Source organism: Suncus etruscus, chromosome 18 (assembly GCF_024139225.1).
Source record: "Suncus etruscus isolate mSunEtr1 chromosome 18, mSunEtr1.pri.cur, whole genome shotgun sequence".
Classification (NCBI taxonomy): domain Eukaryota; kingdom Metazoa; phylum Chordata; class Mammalia; order Eulipotyphla; family Soricidae; genus Suncus; species Suncus etruscus.
This window is the reverse complement of record NC_064865.1, coordinates 21,363,324-21,378,770: the sequence shown is the minus strand read 5'-3', so window position 1 is coordinate 21,378,770 and position 15,447 is coordinate 21,363,324. Positions and strand designations below refer to the sequence as shown.

General features: G+C 46.5%; 1 long non-coding RNA gene across 1 annotated transcript; it reads left to right on the top strand.

Moving 5' to 3' along the window:
- Positions 1-7,458: 7,458 nt before the first annotated feature.
- Positions 7,459-10,632, top strand: LOC125996543 (uncharacterized). Its single transcript, XR_007491286.1, has 2 exons — positions 7,459-7,563; positions 10,342-10,632. It is a non-coding gene; the product is annotated as an uncharacterized LOC125996543 (long non-coding RNA).
- Positions 10,633-15,447: the final 4,815 nt, after the last annotated feature.

The window sequence follows — 15,447 nt, the reverse complement described above, 5'->3', positions numbered from 1 at the left end:
TGGCCCAGCAGCAGTTTCCCGAGTAGACTTTTAACTTTCAGGTTATATTCCACTGGACTAGAAAGAGAGCATAAAGGGCTGGAGCACAAGCTTCCTGCAAGAGACCCAAGTTCAGTCCCCTGTGCACAGAGCCAGAAGCAGCCACAGAGCACAGAGTAAAAGCTCTTACCCAACTGAGTAAAAACAAACAGACAAACACACAAAAAAAACCAATCTGGTAGAACTAGGTCCAAATCTTTAGGAAGGAATTCTAGAAGCCTCTGCTGTCATCCAGCTCTGGGGAAATGTGAAAATTCTTGCTGATTTTCATAAATAACTCTGCAGATAAAATTTCCCCACTCCCCCAGTGCTCCTGTTAAGTCTTTGAGGCCAGAAATTCTAACACTTTCTGTGGCCTCTTTCTGTGGCCTCATCACAACCCATCTGCTGAGAAAGCTGTGTGTGTGTCTCTAAGAACATTTAGATGAAGGTATTTGCCCAGTCCCTGGGCTTTGAAAGGCAGAAGACTCAGACCTTCCTGTTTGTTTATGTTTTGGGCCACACCCAGCTGTTAGGCCCAAATAGTAGGAGAGGTTCAGCAAAAGGCAACAGGAGCTGGGCGAGCTGGGCGTCTGATAAACAGTTTCCCCAGCAATTCAGCAATGACCATCCAGCAATTGGCTGAGTTGGCAGTGGCAGAGTCTCCTCGCCCTCTCCACCTAGCACTTCAGCCAAGGGCTTTTTATACTCCTGGGCCAACTGTCATCCTATGGGCAATTACAAGGGGAGAGCTTCTGGTAACTGATGCCTTCATCTTCAAAGTGACAGTAAACTCTTGTGACTGACCAGGGTCCATTAGTGTCTCTGTTTCCTTATATCTTCTCCCTTTTCCATAGAAAAAATTGGGGGTAGAAGGAATAAATAAAAGTATGTTCTACGCTCCTGTTGCCTATTGGAACCATAGTAACATTAACATTTTGTAAGTCAGTCAATAGTTCCCATTTGCCAGAATTTTGGGGAGTGGGGTATTACTAAAACAGGAGAATTCCATTAATTGTAATTCCATTACAATTAGCCCAATTATCACTGTTCCTCTGCTAAATCTAATGGTCAAGGCATACTCCTGGCTCTGCACTAAAGAATCACTCCTGACAAGCTTAGGAGATCAGATGGGATGCCAGAGATTGAAACTGGGTAGACCACAAAGCAAGTGCCCTCCCTACTGTTCTATTGCTCTAGTCCCACTCTTGTATTGTTTAGGGGTCATACCCAGCTGCATTCAGGATTCACTCTGTTATGCTCAAGGGACTATGTAGGTGGGATGCTGGGGATCAAACTAGGGTTGACTGCACACAAGGTATACACACACACTCCCTGCTGTATTATCTCTCTGGCTCTAGGAAATACGGATTTAAATACTGGCTTCGTCAATGTTTCTTCCCAAGAGAATTCCGATCTTGTGGAGATTGTGCCTGCAAATGCTTAACATGCCCATGAATTCTTGATAAGAAACAGAGGTTCTTACTAGCTGAAGTGTTTGAACCAGAGTTTGATCCTTGCTCCTCTCTTATCTGATGAGGAATTTTGAGGCCTCCTTCCAGGCTCTGCTGAGGCCTCTGTAAGTTCGAGTCCTTTCTGCAAGGTCTGCTCTGCCAAGGACAGCTTTGCTACTGTGTCACCTACCCAGGCCCTTTCCCACATTACAGAGCCAGGGTGACCTGCTGTGAGATTTTACTCCATCAGCACCTTGTGTGTGACTGGTTTGTAAATGAAAAAGGCGGAACTGTGACTTCCGCCTGTTCCTGTCCCTCCTCCAGCATCCCCTTCCAGGCTGTCCCTCCTCCAGCATCCCCTTCCAGGAAGCGAGGAAGGAAAATTGTTGACAGTAAATATTTATGAGTAATGCTCATATCAAGGTCCTGGCATATTAAAGGGCGTGTAGGCAGGCCAGAGTGATAGTACAGCAGGGAGGGTACAGGCCTCATATGCAGCTGACCTGAGTTCAATCCCTGGCATCCTTTATGGTCCTTCAGGAGTGTTTCCTGAGTGTACATCAGGAGTGACTTCTGAGCACTGTTGGGTGTGACCCAAAATTTAAGAAAATAAATAAATAAAATAAAAGGGTGTGTGAGTGCTGGAGACATAGTGCTGTTGTCTTACACACAACCCTCCTCAGTTTGATCTCCAGCACCACATATGGTTCCCTGGGCATTAGAAGAGGAAGAGAAAGAGGAAGAGGAGGAGGAGGAGGAAGAGGAGATGAATTACTCTCAGATTAATTTTTATTTTTTTATTTTCTCCACTAGGAAGAAATTAGTTGGGTGCTGCAGAGAGAGAGAGAGAGAGAGAGAGAGAGAGAGAGAGAGAGAGAGAGAGAGAGAGAGAGAGAGAGAGAGAAAATGGGAGAGAGAAAGGGAGAGAGAGAGAGAGAGAGAGAGAGAGAGAGAGAGAGAGAGAAAGAGAGAAAATGGGAGAGAGAGAGAGAGAGAGAGAGAGAGAGAGAGAGAGAGAGAGAGAGAGAGAGAGAGAGAGAGAATAGAGAGTATAGAGATTCAGCATTTCTTTCACAGGTGACTGAATCAGTCCCCAGCATCTTATTAGGTCCCCTGGGAACTGCCAGGAATGATTCCTGAGTACCGAGCCAGTATTAAGCCCTGAACCCTATTGGGTGTGGTCAAAATTCCTCATATGTGAGTGATAGTAAGAAAACAACAAATACTCAAAGGCAACAGAAAGTGGGATTTGGTCTGTAGTAGGAAGCACATCAGTGTAGAGGGTACAGGAGATTGAATGGGGGGAAGAAAGGGGCGGAACTGGTACAGCCATGGGGGAAAGTTGACACTGTGGGTGTGTGTAGTATCAGAAAATGGTTGATGCACAAAACCTACTATTATATCATTACTGTAAGTTATGGTGCTTAAATTAAAAAAAATTTTCACAAAAGAAAACTTGCCTCTGTCCTCCAAAGAAAACACAAAAATGATAAAGATAAAAATGAAAGTGAGTTCAGTAGCTGCCGTGTGCCTCAAAGTCTCCTGAGGTGAGTGAGTGCAGTGTTGAGACATGAGACAGCACCAGGAGGGGTTCAGTGGTAACAGGACAGCAAAGGACATAAGGGTCAGAGCAATGAGGCCTGGATTGGTTGGGATGGCTCCCTGCTGGCAGGCCCGGGGTGCAAGCCTGTTTCCTAGCACCACCACATGCAATGAACCTATCCCTGTGACCCCATTCTCAGTCTTGGGTCTAAATCTTCACAATGGAGTATCCCCATCTGCATGTTGTGGCCAGTGATGGTGCTCCATCCTGTTTTGTGCAAGCACCGGGCTCAGTCAAACTCTGAAGGTTTTTGTTGGTTTGGTTTTGGTTTCTGGGCCACACCTGGCAGTGTTCAGGGGTTGCTACTGGATCTGCACTCAGGAATTACTCCTGTCAGTGCTTAGGGAAACTGCACTCAGGAATGAGATGCCGGGGATTGAACCCAGGCCAGCTGTATGCAACACAAACTCCCTACATGCTGTATGATCACTCCAGCCTCTCAAATTCTGGGTTTTGATACATGGTTCTGGTTAAGAAATGTTTGTTTAAATAGTATTGTTGTTGCTGCTGTTATTTTAGGGTCTCACCCAGCAGGCACCATATACCAGGAATTAAACCTGGTTCACACTTTGTTTTTGTTTTTGTTTATTTTTGGGTCACACCCAGCAGTGGTCAGGGGTTACTCCTGGCTCTATGCTCAGAAATCGCTCCTGGCAGGCTTGGGGAAACACATAGGATGCCGGCATTCGAACCACCGACCTTCTGCATGCAAGGCAAATGCCCTACCTCCATGCTATCTCTCCGGCCCCATGGGTCACACATTTTTAAGACAAGTGTCTTATCCCTTGTACTATTGTTCTGGGCTGTTTGATTATAATTTTAAACTTATAGGAGCTGATATAGGAGCGATAGTACAGTGGGTAGGGCTCTTGCTTTTTATGAAACACACCTATATTCAATCTCCAACACTCCATATGGTTTTCTCGGTATTGCCAGAACTGATACCTGAGCACAAAATCAGGAGTGAGCCTTGAGTAAAGCCAGTCAAGGCTGTCTCAGAACCTTAAACTTAATGAATTAAAAATAAAATGATAGGTCTATAGATATATGCACTCATCATAAGTCACAGCATTGTACTGATGGTACTGATCCAGAAGGAACATTTCCTCAGAGGAGCTGGAGTAATACAGTACAGTGGGTAGGCATTTTGCCTTGCAAATATGGCTGACCTGGTTTGATCCCCAGCACCCCACATGGTCCTTTGAGCACTTCCAGGAGTGATTCCTGAGTGCAGAGACAGGAGTAACCTTTGAGCACTACTGTGTGTGGCCCCAAAACAAAAAATTAAAACCAGAGCGAGTTACCTCTCACTCCTGCACAATATTCAATTCCACTACCTTTGACCTTGACACTAGGGAAGCATGAAGCTCATATGCACTTACAACTGGCTCTTCCACATTGTATCTGTGAAATGCATCCAGGAGTGAATTTATTTGTGGTCTAGCATTCCATGGAGTGAAAGTACCTGATTGCATGCATCTGTTCTGTTGCAGAGTCGCATTTGGCTCTATGCCTGTTGGAACTACTCTGAGTCATGTTGCTAAAAAATCGTTCTCACACCTACACTGCACTCACTTACCTGCATTCTACTCTGGGACTGGGGCCCAGTGTCTCCATGCATCCATTCCATTTTAACAGCTATAGTCAGAGAGCTCTTCCAAAGAGCTGTTAGGCATTCATGGGACCACTGACAGTTTCTGAGGCACACATCCTTGACAACACTTGGTATTATGGCCTTTTGAGTTTTAGCCACTGGCAAGGACAGAAGGGGATCTTTTCAGGTCTTGGTATTTTTTTTGTTTTCGTTTTTGTTTTTGGGTCATACCTGGTGATGCTCAGGGGTTACTCCTGACTATGTGCTCAGAAATCGCTCCTAGCTTGGGGACATATATGGGATGCCTGGGGATCAAACTGTGGTCTGTCCTAGGTTAGCCACATGCAAGACAAACATCCTACCATTTGCACCATCACTCTGAACCCAGGTCTTAGTTTTGTTTTTTTTTTGTTTTTTTTTTTTTGTGGTTTTTGGGCCACACCCTGTGACGCTCAGGGGTTACTCCTGGCTATGTGCTCAGAAGTTGCTTCTGGCTTCTTGGGGGACCATATGGGACGCCGGGGGATCGAACCTCGGTCCGTCCTAGGCTAGCGCAGGCAAGGCAGGCACCTTACCTCCAGCGCCACCGCCCGGCCCCATAGGTCTTAGTTTTGATGTCTGAGTTTGAACATCTTTTCAGATGGTTATTAACAATTTGCATACTAGCATTTGCATGTAACTGTCCATCCCTTATTGCCACTGCTGTTAGTAAAAGGCAATGGCTAGTCTTTATTAAGTGATCTGCTCTCATTCTATGATGAAAGAATATTGATTTGCCGTGTGTTTACACTATCTTGGTATTGTGGATGTTTCTCAAATATCTTCTCTGTCTTAGCAGCTAAGGAACTAGCCAATGCCTCAAGGGAGAAATGATGCTGGGTGAGGGGAGTCCCCTCTTCAAATTTTCCTTTCCTCAAGGATTTGAGTGCCAGATCCTATGTCTAGGTGACTTTAGGTGTTTCCCTAAAGTATCAGTGTGTGAGTCTAATATTTGATTTCTGCAGCAGAACTATTGATCTGAAAGAAATATCTCTGAAAGGGGAACAAAGAAATAGTTCAGCAGGTTGCATGCTTGCAATGCACATGGTCAACTTGAGTTCAGTCTCTGGCACCCATATGATCCTCTGAGTACTATCAGAAGTGATCCCTGAGTTCAGATCTCTGAGCCCAGAGATAAGCCCTAAACATTGCTGGGAGTTGCCCAAATCCCAAATAATAATAACAATAATATAAAAATTAATGAAAGGAAATCTTCAAAGTATAATTTCAAGAGCAAGACTATTTGAGATGTTTGTTTGTTTATATTTTAATTTGAGGGAACACACCCAGCAGTGTTCAGGGATTATTCTTGGCTCTGCACTCAGAAATCACTCCTGGTGGTATTCGGGGGACCATATGGGATGCCTGGGATTGAATTTGGGTCAGCTGTGTGCAAGACAAGTGCCTTACTTGCTGTACTATCTCTTCAACCTCTGTCTGTGAAGTTTCTAAGGAGAAGTGGAGAATGAAGAAGCATGTGTGTGTTATCCTGAGAACAACCCCCAGTCTCCCCAAGCATATATGCTGTCCCCCAGAAGTGGGGATAAGCACTTTTTGTAGAGCCCAGGGATGGGAAGTCAAGTGCTATGCTGTGCAGTCTGTGTCTTCTCTCTATGGACGGCACTAGAGAGGAGAGGCCTGTGTGGAGATCCCGAGGTGGGGGGCCCTGTGCCCATCCAGTGAGAAGAGAATTGAAGACGCTGGTGCTAGACTAAGAGCCAAGGTGGAGGTGGTTCTCAAGGCCAGTGTTTCCTGTCTGCAGTGGAGGGTGGAGGGAGCTGCTCCCAAACCTCTCAGGTCCCTAAAAATCAAGGCCCAAAGCTAGGCTGAAAACCGGAGGGCAGGCTGGAGGCGCCTCTTGGGAGCTGAAACCCTGTTTACAGAGGCTAAAAATTTCCTTTGGGCAGTCTGGGGTGGGCCAGGTACACTTAGCAGCCCCTACTGGGGCCCACAAAGGATTGACCCTGCATTTTGGGTCATACCTGGAGGTACTTAGGACTATTCCTGGGTCTGAGCTCAGGGATCATTCCTACTGAAGCTTGGGGAACATATGGGAGGTTAGGGATCAAACCCCGGTGGGCTTGTAGGCAAGGCAAGTGCTCTATGCATTGTATTATCTTTCTGGCCCCAGTTCTGCTTCTTAAGAACACCCTGCCTGGGTCAGAGATAGAACTCAATGGGTTAAAAGAAGGAGGAGGAGAAGGAAAAGATAGAGAAGAGGTAGAGAAGGAAAGGAGGAGGAAGAAAAGAGAAGAGGAGGAGGAAATGGAGGAGGAAGAAGAGGGTGAAGAGGAGGAGGAGAAATAAGAGTAGAAAGTAGAAGAGGAGGAAGAAGTGGAGTAGAAGAGGAAGAGGAGGTAGAGGAGGTCTTACTCATGGATTAATTTTGGCTTTCCCCACTAGGAAGAAATTAGTTGGGGGTCCAGAAAGAAAGCATAGAAGTTTGAGATATGTCTCACAAGGTGACTGGCTCTGGTTCAATCCCCAGCCAGCATCATATTAGGTCTCCTGAGCACTGCTAGAAATGTTCCCTGAGCACAGAGCCAGGAGTATGCTGAACACCTTTGGGTGTAGTCCAAAATTAAACAAAAGAAGAAGAAAATGGGATTCTGTTGGGGCACATGACCAACTTGCAGCCTTAGTGAGCTTTTTTTTTCTTCTCATTTTCAGCAGGACCACAGTCATCCAGTTCCTCGCCTTTTGAGGAAAACTCAGAAGCACCTCTAGCATCTTCCAAGAACAGAGAACAGGAACCTACTATGCCAGGTCTCCCGCTGTGCACAGCAGAAGTTCTGCAGAGGACTGTGAATTCAGAATCCAGCTCCTCGTTTTTATCCCAGAGACTGCACCATTGGGTAACTGCCCATCATCAGAACTAATATTTGGACAGAGGTTTCCTAAACCCTGTGACCAATGTGGTTGCTAGCTGAGGATGTGAAATAGGTTTCTCAGGGCTCAAAGGGCAGGACAAATGAAGGATAAAGACAATTCTGGAACTGTGTATCTCACATTGATGCAATTAAAGAATTTCTTTATTAAAAAAAAAAAGACTGCTGTTTGGAGTGATATCATAGTAGGTAGGGCATTTGCCTTGACACAGCCAACCTGGGTTCGATTTCCAGCATCCCATATGGTACTATGAGCCTTCCAGAAGTAATTTCTTTTTCTGGGGGGGGGGGGTGTACACCTGTTGACACTCAGGGGTCACTCCTGGATATGTGCTCAGAAATCAGTTCTAACTTGGGGACCATATGGGACACTGGGGATCGAACCTAGGTCAGCCTCATGCAACGCAAATGCCGTACTGCTGCGCTATCACTCCAGCCCCAGGAGTAATTTCTTTTTTTTTTTTTTTTTTTTGGTTTTTGGGCCACACCCGGCGGTGCTCAGGGGTTACTCCTGGCTATCTGCTCAGAAATAGCTCCTGGCAGGCACGGGGGACCATGTGGGACACTGGGATTCGAACCAACCACCTTTGGTCCTGGATCGACTGCTTGCAAGGCAAATGCCGCTGTGCTATCTCTCTGGGCCCCCCAGGAGTAATTTCTAAACTCAGAGTCAGGAGTAATTCTTGAGCACCCCTGGGTGGGGCCCAAAACTAAAACAAACAAATAAACAAAAAATAATAAAGTTCTTGGGGCTGGAGTAATAGTGATAGTGAGTGATAGGGCAAGGGGTTGACTTTGCATGTGACTGACCTGGGTTTGAGCTCTGGCATTCCATACCCCAAGCCCCCATTGGAATATCCTGATTATCTCTGAATGTCCCAACCACCTCTATAACCCCAAAGGACAGCAAGAAAGTTGGGAGCAGAAAGTAGCAGCCCTGACTGCACATAGCTCCCCTTGCTCCACCTACTGTGGTTGCTTATTTGAAGCACTCTGGATGCTTCCCTTAGGGCAGGCTTCAATCTAATTTCAGTGACAGAGGATCAATGAATATGCAAGCACAGTTCCTCATCCCTTCTTGGGCTGGGCAGTCAGGTGGGGTGGGAAGTTGGTTACTCGAAGTGCTTCTCAATTATTTTCTGTCATGCCCCCCTAGGAAGAAGAAAACATTTTTCGTGCCTCCCCCCCCCCCGCACGACTGTAAATAGTATCTTTATTAAAAAAAAACTTTAACCTGCAAAACAAAAATATATAAAATAATTTGAGCTGATTTTTTTAATCAGAGGTGATGTCTGGATTAATGGCTACAATAACGTTTTGCAATGCATAGTTTTTTGAAACGGGTTTGAAGCAGGACACAGGAACTCTCAGTTCCAGAGACATACAGAGACATAAACATGGGGCTTAGCATGTTATGACAGTGTTTGCCGAAGTCAAACGCACCCCGTTTTATGGAGCCTCGAGCCCCCTCCCTATTTGAGAAGCACTGCTCTAGAGGCTTAGAGAATCAAGAACAATTGCACTTCTTTTACTTTCCCTTCATAAAAGGCTGGAATAGGGGCCAGAGAGATAACGATAGGGCTTTTGCCTTGCATGCGGCCAACCCACGATGTACCCTGGTTTGATTCCTGACATTCCATATGGTCCCCCGTGCCTGCCAGGAGCGATTTCTGACACAGAGCCAAGAGTAACCATGAGTGCTGCCAGGTATGGCCCAACAAATAAAACAACAAACAACAAACAAAAATGGTTAGAATAATTTGTTGTTGTTCTTGTTGTTGTTTGAGTAGGGGTGGTTAGGTCCCATCAGTCATTGCTCAGCAGTATACTCCTGACTCTGCTCTTCAGGATCCGGGGACCACACAGAATGTTGGGGATTGAATCTGGGGCAGCTGTGTGCAAAAGTGAAAAAGTCCTACCTATCAATTCCTGACCCTAAGATTTTTTTTTTTTGAAAAGGGGACCCAAGGTTAAATAAATTCAGAAACCTCTGGATTAAATTGTAGTAACTTGTCAGTGAGAAAGAAGCATGGGCAACAGACACTCACAACTTAGCTTCTCAAACTATATATCACAAATACACACACATCAAATACACTCAGACTCCCATACACACATACACACAGAGGATACTTACAAGCAAACATGCAGTCACAGACTCTCAAACTCACATATATAGACTCATATACATTCACACATATACACAAACTCACACTGACACACACATACACACACACACACATATCCCTCCCACAACTCTGCCTGTCATACTCCTATGCTGATGGTTTGTTTCATTGGTTTTTGGACCACACTTGGCAGTGTTCAGAACTTATGCCTGTCTCTGCATTCAGGGATCACTCCTGGTAGTGCTCGAGAGACCATATGGGATGCTAGGGATTGAACCCAGGTCTGCTGTGTGCAAGGCCAATGCCTTTCCCATGGTGCTATGGCTCCAGCCCTCTGCACAGGTGGTTGGAAGGCAAGATAAGAATCTTTGATGCTGGGGCCAGAGTGATAGCAAAGCTGTAGTGTATTTGCCTTGAATGCAGCTGATTCCGGACGGACGATGGTTGGAATCCCGGCATCCCATATGGTCCCCAAGCCAGCCAGGAGCAATTTCTGAGTGCAGAGCCAGGAGTAACCCCTGAGCGGCTCTGGGTGTGACCCAAAAAAACAAAAAAAGACAAAAAAGAATATCTGCAGCTCTGGGGATCCCTTATCCAGACCCTTGTTTCTTCATTCTAGGAGTTTGCAAAAGGTGTGATGGACTGGCAGAAACTCGGAGCTGGGCTGGGCTGAACTGGGTTACCAGTATACCCAGAACACCAACGAAAGAAGCTGTGACCTTCCCTGACCTGCCTTCCTCCAGATACCTCTACTGCCACCTACCCAGTGGGTCCTGGGACAAATGGGGGTTACTGCTGAGGCATGAAGTCAGGGGGTTGCCCTCTGGGGCAGATGCCTGGCTGGCGCTTCCTTTTCTGCCCTGGACAGGCCATGAAGCCACACTGGGAATTAAAGTCACTCTTTCCTGGGGCTGTGTTTGTGTTTCTGTGAATCTTGTCTTGGAGCAGGGCAGGCAGAGGCAGGGGCTTGATACATTGATGGCAGTGTGTACCACTGGTGGCTCACACAGAATGTGGCTTAATTAACACACATTCCATTGATGCTGAGAATGGAAAAAGACCTAAGTTCATGCCTTTAAAATGCTCATGTTGCCATATGTTAACTGAGCAATAGCCACATGATGTGGTATGGGGCAATGTCAACCCATAAGCATAAATCTTGTGCAGGGGAGTGCCCCCAGAGCCTCTCAGGATGGAATAGGAGGGAGTGTTGTGTTGAGAACACGGTCTCCAACTCTTGGAGCTTTCCCTCCAACCCCAAAATCTCTCATAAATGAGAAAAGCATTTCAAGACATTGGCTTTTGTTTTTGTTTCTGGGCCACATCTGGCAGTGCTCAGGGCTCGCTCCTGGCTCTGCACTCAGGGATCGTTCCTGGTGGGGCTCAGAGGGACCACGTGGGGTGCTGGAGATCACCAAGGCAACCATTTTTGGGTGGAGCTTGGGGAAAAAGACTGTTTATTGATACTATTGTCTCTGTGACCTGCCTCTACAAGGTTCTTCGAACTATGACATGCCCAGAAGAATCTGGTAGACAAGATTCAAGTATGCCAACATGGCAAGGCACCACAGTGTAGATGAAGGGAGCAGGAGGAGAGATGAAGGGCCTGAGGCATAGATGAATGAGGCAGTAGCCAGCTGGGAACACAGATCCTGACATCATGTATGTTCTTCAAAACTTGCTCTAAAGACTTGAACTTGGTTCTTCCTAGAGAGCAGGATTCTAGCTACTGTTTCTAATCTTTGAGGGACTAGTGGTAGCTATATCTGGAAAGCTATGGGGAATTCCTATCAAAGGAACATGCAGGACTGAGAATCAAACATGTGTGCTCTAACCTACCACTCGCATCTCCTCCCTGGCTTTGTTTTGAACTTTGTGGCCCTTATAGGGTTCACTAGCTTTAATGGTGATGATGATGATGAAGGTTGTGGGAAGTGAGGAATACAGGTTAGTTTATTTTATCTTTTGGAAGAAAGACTTCCAAGGAGTGCTCAGTGCTCCTCATCAAGAGCATCATCCATGCAGGCTGGCAGCTCAGTGTTCCTCAGAACCACAGCAGGTGGTGCCAGGGATTAAACCAGGACAACCTCAAGCAGGTATGAGCTTTTGAGCCTTAACCATCTCTGTGGCCCCAAACTACCTTTGGAAATCTTCCACAAGGCTCTTCTCTGTGCCATGAGGAAACTGGAGCATTTTGGGAGTCTGCTTTATTTATTTTGGGGCTATACCTGGAGATGCTCAGGCCTTCCTCCTGGCTCCAAGCTCAGGGATCACTCCTGGGGAGAGTTGGAGAGAACATATCAAATGCTGGGGATCAAACCCAGGTTGGTGGTGTGCAAAGCAAAAGAACCTCCCTGCTGCACTGTGACTCCAGCCCTGGTGTCTGAGCTTTTTCTAGGTCTCCGCTGTCTCCAAGGTGTCTGGGCTGCCTATGATAAAGATGACCCACCTGGCCCAGATGCCCAATTAGTCTTGCCCTGTCCGTGGTCTAGAGGCTCTCAGGCTCTTCTCACCTGTGCTATCAGCCTTCTCCATGTGGGCTCTTTCCTCATTTCCCATTTGCACTGGCACTCTTCTGAACACCAGTCTGCCACTCCAGCCTACCGCTTCCGGCATTTATGGTTGTTGGAAGGATGAACCCCAAGTTCCCTCAGTGTCTATAGGACATGCATCATTGACTCTTAGCTGGGTCTCTGGCTCCTCTCCTCTTTTTCCCCTTCCTCCCCCTTCTCTCCTTCCTCTCCTTTCCTCTCCCTTCACTTCCTCTCTCTCTTCCTCTCTTCCCCTCTTCTACCTCCCCCTCTCCTCTCCACTCTTCTCTTCTTTTTTCTCTCCTCCCCTTCCTCTCCTCTCCTCTGGCTTTCTTCCCTTTTGCTTAGTTCAGACATGACTTTCTCCAGGGGACCCCTTTTATTTTTAGGGCTGGACTAGTGTTCAGGATTATATGTTTTGCTTCCTTTTCCTCCCTTTTATTTTTGGGAAGATGAGAGTTGGACTATACCCAGCAAGATTTACTCCTGGCTCTGTGCCCAGAGTGGTACTTACGGGACCATATGTGGGCCCATGGATCAAAACTAGGTTGGTCAATTGAAAGGCAAGAGCCTGCTCTATCTCTCTAGCTCTGTGTTCTACATCTGTAGCAGGGGGATGAAGAAAAACTCTTTCAAACAGCTTGTTCTGTCACTCAAGTTGTAATAATCACACAGACTTGACCCTTCACTGCCTAGTACTGTGCCAGCAGCTGGGGGAATATCAATTTCTCTTCCAAACATAACACGAACCTCTTTTCTGTAGTCATATCTCTTTGGAGCACTTTTTTTTCTTTTTGGTTTCTGGGCCACCAAAACTGGCAGTGCTCAGGGGTTGGTTACTCCACTCACTTCTGGTGGCTTGGGGAAACTATATGGGATGTGAGAATCAAACCTGGGTTGGCTGCAAGCAAGGCAAACGCCCAGCCCTCTATGCTATTATCTGACCCCTCCAGAGCACTTCTTATTTCACAGACAGGGCTTAGAGTGAGCACAGGGAGGGATCAGAGAGATATAGTACAGGGGAATGGGCACTTGCCTTGCACACAGCTGACCCAGGTTTAGTTTCTGGCATTGAATATAGTTCCCTGAACACCATCAAAAGTGATTCCTAAGCAGAGCTTAAGAATCTGAAAAAAGGGGCTAGAGAGATAGAATGGAGGTAAGGCGTTTGCCTCTCATGCAGAAGGACGGTGGTTTGAATCCCGGTATCCCATATGGTCCCCTGTGCCTGCCAGGGGCGATTGCCGGGTGTGCCCCCCCCCCAAAAAAAAAGAATCTGAAAAAAAAATGGGGCCGAAGAGATAGCATGGAGGTAGGGTGGTCCATGAAGGGCGGTGGTTCGAGTCCCGGCATTCCATATGGTCCCCCTGAGCCTGCCAGGAGCAATTTCTGAGCAGGAAATTCAGGAGTAACCACTGAGCGCTGCTTGGGTGTAACCCAAAATACAAAACAAAACAAAAAAACAAAAATAAAATAAAATAAAAAATAAAAAAAATGGGTGATAGCTGGTAAGATGGTACTTACCTACAATAACTGGTACAGCTGGTAGGATGCTTGCCTTTTATGCAGCTGACCCAGGTTTGATTCAGACATCCCATATGGTCCCCCGAGCCTGCCAAGAGTAATTTCTGAATGTACAACCTCAGTGCCTCCGGGTGTGGTCCAAACAGAAGCAAACAAAATTAACCCAACAAGAACAAATGGATAGTTGTCAGCAGTGGGCAAAGCTGGCAGCATTCACCTGGAATGAACAGAAATGTCTGGAAGGGAGCACTGGACAAAGCCTAAATTTTCTGGGTTCCAGAGTATGCTGGCTATGAGCCAGCATAGTCTGGAAACCTCAAATATGCAGCCTCACCTTCGTTGTGGAAACAGATCTCGGCCCTTTAAATTACTTTCTCTGTCAAGTGCTTTCTGTTTAGCATTGCCGAAAGAGGGCGCAGGGGAGCCTCTGCAGACCCTCAGAGATTGGTCTATGTATGTTCAAGAATGCACCATATCCTGCATGCCAGAACCCACTGGGGTCTTCTCGCAGTGCCCCTTTTCCTGGTGGCTTGGTAGTGAAATGCTCCCACCAGATATCTCCTGGGGAACCTTTAGTCCCTTTAGTCCTCAAGAATACCGTATTTTCCGGCATATAAGACGACTTTTGAAACAAAAAAAAAGTCAACCGAAATCGGGGGTCTTCTTACACGCTGAGTATATCCCGAAAAATGTTTCAGTATGCCGCTAAACGAAAACTGTCCGAATATTGCCACAAAACGAATTTTCCAACTCGATCCTGCACCAATCACTGCAAGGCTGCTCGGACTGCCTCTCAGACTCAGCCAATCCAAGCAGGCTTTTGATGCATGCAAATTAGACAATGTTCTGGACCCGAATCTACACTGTCAAAAGCCTGCTCAGATCGGCCAGAGTCAGAGAGGAAGTCGATGACAGTATAACCTTTGAACCTTTGCTTGTTGTGATTGGCTCACTGTGGTACATACAGTTGCAGCACAGGAACGTTCTGTCTGATACAGCGAATATAGGCCTAAACCTATGTTTTAACTGCAAAATTAGGGGATCGTCTTATACGCCCAATCATTTTATACGCCAGCAAATATGGTAGTTTAGCAAGTGGGCTTAGCCAGTTTTCTAGGTTGGGTTTCCAGCAACTTCCATAGGCACAGTGTAATAATGGCAGTGAGAATTGCAGGCTGAATCAAGACTCTGGGTCTCAGCTGGGTGGGGGTTTGGGGCTCAGTTTCCTAAGGTGAGGGATGCATGATTGGGTGCCAGGGCTGTTTCTTAAGTACTTATCTGAGATTCCTCCTTTGTTTTGAGTTGTTTACCTCTGTCCTGGACAGTCCCTGGTAACTCCAAGTTGTGTTGCAGTTGTTAAACTTTCATTCTTTAATTGCCCTGTGGTTGCTCTCTGCTCATAGGTCCCGGGAATACCCTCGGGTGTTCATTGCCAGGCTCCCAGGGGAAGGGCTGAAGACATTTTAGTTGCGTATGTTTCCTCAGGTCTTGCCATAACTATATTGCGCCACCAGGAAAACAAAGTTGAATGTGATAAAATGCGAGCTGTCAAGAATCTGCAAGGTCTGGTGCTGGGATTTCAATGGAGGAAGTTCTGGGTTCAATCCCTGGCAGGTAAAGGAGAGGTAGGTGAGGGTGTAGAATACAAGAAGCAAAGGGGAGATGTAGGA